Source organism: Tamandua tetradactyla, chromosome 4, assembly GCF_023851605.1.
Source record: "Tamandua tetradactyla isolate mTamTet1 chromosome 4, mTamTet1.pri, whole genome shotgun sequence".
NCBI lineage: Eukaryota > Metazoa > Chordata > Mammalia > Pilosa > Myrmecophagidae > Tamandua > Tamandua tetradactyla.
This window is the reverse complement of record NC_135330.1, coordinates 14,537,283-14,542,282: the sequence shown is the minus strand read 5'-3', so window position 1 is coordinate 14,542,282 and position 5,000 is coordinate 14,537,283. Positions and strand designations below refer to the sequence as shown.

The window sequence follows — 5,000 nt, the reverse complement described above, 5'->3', positions numbered from 1 at the left end:
CCCTCTGCCCTGTTCGGCGTGGAATGCCACCCACCACTTCCTCCCGAGCCGTCACCCAACACCCACCTCCACAACTGCCCGCCAAGGGGACCCGAGGGAACTTGGTGGCGGTGATGGAAAGCTGCAGGATCCCGAGAGCGGGCCGGCTGGGGATGGGGGTGGGTTGCGGGTGGAAACAGGGGCATGCGTTGGTGGCAACGCAGAGAACGTGAGATCGGGGAGACGTGTGCCGCTCGACGAGCATCAGCCCCTCCTCTGAACGAAAGCGTCCGGGAGCGGACGTGCAAGTGAGTGTCAGTGATGCTCTCCGCCACGGGGGCAGTTTTGGCGGCCAACGGCCTGATGGCTGAGACCGCCTTGGAAAATCAGGGATCGCGGGTGTGGGATGCAGGGGTGCATGGGGGGTGGGGGTTGGGGGTGGGGGGGAGAGACCCGGGCGGATCTGTGCTCAGGCAGGAGTGGGGAGTGGCAGAGGTCAAGGATAGCCGGTGGGAACTGCGGCGCTGCCGTGGGTCAACCTCTTTGCGCTTTGAGAGGTGTCACGAGAGCGTATCCTCCCCCTCCGGCGCCCAGAGCCCAGCCTGTGACCCAAAAGGGTTGGCTGGGCCCTTTCCCCCACTGGCTCAGGTATCGCCTACCGCCCCTCGCCTATGACGCATGGCCTGTCTCCTGCCTCGGACCTCGGACCTCGGACCTCGGACCTCGGACCTCGGACCTCGGAACTCCTGCCTCCTTCCTCCATCCGTGAGGGGTTGGTGAGAGGCGATGGAGCAGGGGGCCTGTCAGGTGGGCAGCGCTCTGGGTGCCCAGGACCTCGCCCCAGTCTCCACCCACAGGCACCGCTCCCCACCAGCCCACCAGCCCACCGCTGTCCCCGAAGGCAGGAAGAAAGAGGCGGTGCCAGGTGGCGTGATTTGGCCCTTCGGAAGCCGGGTGGCGGCAGGGGGCCAAGCTGTGGCTGCAGAGGGCAGAGCACGTGCGCCGGCCGGAGCGAGGACGCCAGGCTGTGCGGGTGGGCGCGCTGGGGCGTGCCGAAGGCGGCCCGGTGCACTGGCGCGTCGTGCTGTGAGGAGGGCGGGGAGCGAGGCGAGCGTGGGGCCCTGGAGAAGAGGGGGAGGCGCCGGGGGGTGTGGAGCGGGCGAAGAGAAGTGGGTGGCGCGCGGAGGCTGGGGCGGGCGCCGGGCGGGCGCACAGTGGACGTGTGGCCGCGTGGCCGCTTGGGCGGCGGGCCGAGGGAGGAAGGGAAGGAAGGAGCGAGCGAACAGGCGTTGGCTAAAAGGGAGCCCGTGGCGGCCGCCGCCACGCCGCGGGGGCTGGTGGGCAGAGAGAGAGGAAGAAGAAGGGCTTCCCTGACCGGGAATCGAACCCGGGCCGCGGCGGTGAGAGCGCCGAATCCTAGCCACTAGACCACCAGGGAGCGTGGGCTCGGCGCCCAGCCGACGCCTCCTGGCCTCAGCTCGGCGCCTCCACGCTCAGCCCTGGGCGCGCCCGGGGCACCGCTCCCTGGCTCGTTGGGCCAGCCTCCGCCCTGCAAGCGCTCGCCGCTCCCGCTCTCTGGCCATCCCAGCGCCCTCGCGTGCTTTCTGCTTGCGGCACCCTCAAAACAAACACGCAAACGCGGCGCGCCTCCTTCCCACCCACGCACACAGCCTCAAGGCCAAAGTCCTGCCCGCCCCGGGCCCTGGGCCGCCTGCAAAAGGGCCGGCCGCTGCGTTGGCCGGGAATCGAACCCGGGTCAACTGCTTGGAAGGCAGCTATGCTCACCACTATACCACCAACGCTGCCCGGCGGGGCAGCTACGGGCACGTCGGCCGGGGACTCCGACCGGCGCGTGGCGCCGCCTCCGCCGCCTCCACCGGCTTGCAAGCCTTCCTCGACGTCCCTCCCGCCCGTCGCTGCCGCAGCGCCGACCACGGCCGGCCCGCGCGGCCCGAGCCCAGCGCCTCTCGACCCGAGGGCCCGACCGCCTGCCGGGGGCGCCCTCGCTGCCTTGCTGCTTCCTCCCTGCTCCGAGCCCCGAGCGTTGGGGCCCGACGGCTCGTCGTGGCAGCCGGCCCCCGGGGCTCGCCTGGCCCACCTGGTCGCGCCCGCTCCTCGCTGCTCGCACAGAGCGTGGCACGCACCCAGCGGCTGCCGACTCGGCCACGGCCGCGGCCTCTCCCCGTCCGTCCAGGCACCTGTGCGTCGCGGGGAGTGGGCCGGCGGCCAGAAGACACCTGAACTTAGGGCAGGGCGCACGTCGGGGGGGCCCCGAGGAGCAGAGATGCCCGGGGTGGCGACGAGGAGCCTCGCCGGGCCCAAGGGAGGGTGCCGGGCAGTCGACGGCCGGCAGGCCGGCCTGGCACGAGGTGGCGCCCCGCGCCCCGCGCCCCTCCCCGGGGGCGGCCGCACGGGCCAAAAAGGGCGGCAGCCTCCCCGTCGGGGAATCGAACCCCGGTCTCCCGCGTGACAGGCGGGGATACTCACCACTATACTAACGAGGACGGCGACGGCCGGCTGGGGCGCACGACGCTTACCGACGGCTGTCGCCTACCTCGGCTCTTGGCTTCCTGGCTCCCACCCGCCTCCAGCCCCTGCCCGCCGGGCCCGTTCCCTCGCCGACCACGACCCACGCCCACCCACCGGCCTCCCACCGCGATCCGGACACCACCATCACCACCGCCAGCCAAGCGGCTCGGGACCCTGATCCGGACCCGCTCGCGACTCCGGTGGCGCCCAATCCGGCCAGGAGACGCGCTGGGAGGCTGGCGGCAGCGGCTCAGCCCCCCGCCCCCGGGCTGGGTCGTCGTGGGTGGGGGCCAGGCGGCCCGCTGGGTGCGCCGCCGGGGCTCCCCCTCGGCCAAAGCGCGCGCGGCCGCTCCGCCGGACAGCGAGACCGCCACCCAGGAGGCGCGGCCACCGCCCAAGGACGCCAGGCTTGGCCCCTGATCCCAGGCAGCCGAGCGACGAGGCGCCCGCTCCCGTCGTCAGGATGGCCGAGCGGTCTAAGGCGCTGCGTTCAGGTCGCAGTCTCCCCTGGAGGCGTGGGTTCGAATCCCACTCCTGACACGACGGCTTTTTGGCCCGCCCCACGAACCCACGCTCCCCAGCCCGCAGCACCACCGCCATCACGCTCCTTCATTCCCACCTCACCGACGAGCAGGGGAGCCCTTGGCGAGCTTCGCTAGCGCTTCACCGCCCTGGCGGGCCGTCCTGGAGGCTGAGCCTGCAGCGCCCCCTTGCAACGCGCTGCTCCCACTCGCCCCCACACTGCCCTGCCGCCCGCCGGCCAAGCGCCGCACGGCGCAGCGCAGTGCCCCCGTGCCTTCCACGCTCCGGCCAGCGCCTTGCCCGCCGGCTGCACTCCCCGCCACCTGCCAAGGGGACCGGACGCTTGAGGGCTGGCGGCACCACACAGGATTCCCTGCGTCCCTCCCGCCCTCACAACTTGCACTGCGTCCTTTGTCCCCGTCTCCCCTTCTTCCCGCCCGCTTTCCTTTCTCTCCCTTGCACCTTGCCTTTGGCTTCTTTCCCTCCCCACGGGAGGCCTCAGGCCCAGCCCGTCTCCCTCGGAGCCTCCACGTGCCGGGCGCGTCTCCTCCAGGTCGCCAGGACGCGTCGGCGCCTGGCGCGTGCGGGGAGAGCCCGGTGGCCTGGGCAGGGGGTGGGTGGGGACCGGCGCCTGGCGGCCAGCAGGTACTGGGGCCCCAACCTGGGGCGGCCCGGCAGCGGCGCATGGGTGGTTCAGTGGTAGAATTCTCGCCTGCCACGCGGGAGGCCCGGGTTCGATTCCCGGCCCATGCAGCACCACGTCCCCTTTTGGCACCTCAGCTCCGCTCCCTCTCCCAGCACTCACTCAAGCTGGCTCTCCCACACCCTTTCCCACTCGAAGCGCCCACGACACCCCACCCGGGCTCGCCACCACCACCGCCCTTTCTCCACCTCCTTCGCCTCGCCTCCTACGGACCCAACAGCACCCTCACCGGCCGCTTCTCCCCCTCACACACCCTTCCACCCGTCACCTCCCCTTCCCACACCTCCCAACGCTCCACACGCCCGGGCAATCTCCCCAAACACCTCCATCACGTTCTCCTGCCAGGTCACCGTGGGGACAGCACAAGACACAAGCGCAAGTCCCACCTCTCTCCGTCTCCTAGACACGGCCTGCGGTCACTTCAGCCCACCCACCGCAGCCAACACAGCTTCAGGGGCCCCACCAGCGGCATCCTCATCTTCACTCCACGATCACGCCTTGCCTTGGGCCCTTCCCACGTTCTGAATCGCGATGAGTCCCTTACGGCACAGCGCACCCGCTCCAGACCCAAACGCTGCCCGCCAGCCTGGACCTGGAGTCCTGACCTGGGAAGGAGTCTCTCTTCCTCTCTCTCTCCCTCTCCCTCTCTCCCTCTCTCTCTCTCTCTCTCTCTCCCTCTCTCCCTCTCCCTCTCTCCCTCTCTCCCTCTCTCCCTCTCTCCCTCTCTCTCTCTCTCCTTCTCTCTCCCTCTCTCCCTCTCTCTCTCTCTACCCCCCTCTCTCCCTCTCTCTCGCTCCCTCTCTCTCTTTCTCCCTCTCCCTCTCGCCGTCTTTCTCAATCCCTCTCTCCCTCTCTATCTCTCTCCCTCTCTCTCTCTCTCTCCCCCATTTCTCTCTCCCTCTCTCTCTCTCATTCTCTCTCTCTCTCCCTCACTTTCTCTCTCTCTCCCTCTCTCCCTCTCCCTCTCCCTCCCTCCCTCTCTCTCTCTCTCCTTCTCTTTCTCTCCCTCTCTCTCTCTCTGTCCCTCCTTACCTCCCTCTCTGTCTCTCTCTCTTTCCCTCTGTCTCTATCTCTCCTCCCCCTCTCACTCTCCCTCTCTCTCCTCTCTCCCTATCTCTCCCTATCTCTCTCTGTCTCTCTCTCTCTCGCTCTTTCTCTCTCTCTCTCTCTCTCTCTCTCTCTCTCTCTCTCTCTCTCTCTCTCTCTCTCTCTCACTCTCTCTCTCTCTCCCTTCCGCACTGAAAACATGTATTGGTTTCCATTTTTT

The 5,000-nt window shown here is 69.3% G+C and overlaps 5 non-coding genes across 5 annotated transcripts; 2 read left to right on the top strand and 3 right to left on the bottom strand.

Moving 5' to 3' along the window:
- Nucleotides 1-1,345: 1,345 nt before the first annotated feature.
- On the bottom strand, nt 1,346-1,417 carry TRNAE-CUC (transfer RNA glutamic acid (anticodon CUC)). The gene has a single exon. It is a non-coding gene; the product is annotated as a tRNA-Glu (tRNA).
- Nucleotides 1,418-1,709: 292 nt separating this feature from the next.
- On the bottom strand, nt 1,710-1,781 carry TRNAG-UCC (transfer RNA glycine (anticodon UCC)). Its single transcript has one exon. It is a non-coding gene; the product is annotated as a tRNA-Gly (tRNA).
- A 630-nt stretch (nt 1,782-2,411) lies between these two features.
- On the bottom strand, nt 2,412-2,483 carry TRNAD-GUC (transfer RNA aspartic acid (anticodon GUC)). Its single transcript has one exon. It is a non-coding gene; the product is annotated as a tRNA-Asp (tRNA).
- A 482-nt stretch (nt 2,484-2,965) lies between these two features.
- On the top strand, nt 2,966-3,048 carry TRNAL-CAG (transfer RNA leucine (anticodon CAG)). Its single transcript has one exon. It is a non-coding gene; the product is annotated as a tRNA-Leu (tRNA).
- Nucleotides 3,049-3,712: 664 nt separating this feature from the next.
- On the top strand, nt 3,713-3,783 carry TRNAG-GCC (transfer RNA glycine (anticodon GCC)). Its single transcript has one exon. It is a non-coding gene; the product is annotated as a tRNA-Gly (tRNA).
- Nucleotides 3,784-5,000: the final 1,217 nt, after the last annotated feature.